The sequence below is a fragment of the Penaeus monodon genome, chromosome 27 (assembly GCF_015228065.2).
Source record: "Penaeus monodon isolate SGIC_2016 chromosome 27, NSTDA_Pmon_1, whole genome shotgun sequence".
In the NCBI taxonomy this organism is placed as follows: Eukaryota; Metazoa; Arthropoda; class Malacostraca; order Decapoda; family Penaeidae; genus Penaeus; species Penaeus monodon.
The window spans coordinates 17,486,256-17,486,721 of NC_051412.1; positions in this window are offsets into that span (position 1 = coordinate 17,486,256).

A 466-nucleotide genomic window follows, 5' to 3' on the forward strand; every position below is an offset into this window, starting at 1 on the left:
CCGCAAAAGGGGACTGCAAAGGAAATCAAGAAGGCGGCAAGAACATTCCGGGGAAGCAGGAAAAGGAACAAAGAAGTCGGTAAGAACAGGGAAAATACAGGGCGCCGGTAGAGAGTCCAATTCACTTTGGGAAGGTAGTGTTGCTGAGAAGAGAAACGATACGATGATTATAATGATGTGATCAAGAAAATTGCAATATCAGAGAAGATGCAACACACAGCAGGTCACGTTTGCAATTACTCTACGAGTCCACCTTCATGCTGATGATTTTTTATTGTGTATGATTATCCGACAGAAATCTTTCTTTTTTCGTAGTTTTTATCTTTTTTTAGAAAACATTCATACATCTAGATGACTGTGTCATTAAAAGAGCCAAGTCTACGTCTGTGTAAAACAAGCCGACGGTATTTCTCATGCTTGTTTTTCTTCTGATTTTCCTGTTTTCTCATGCTCGTATTTCTTCTGA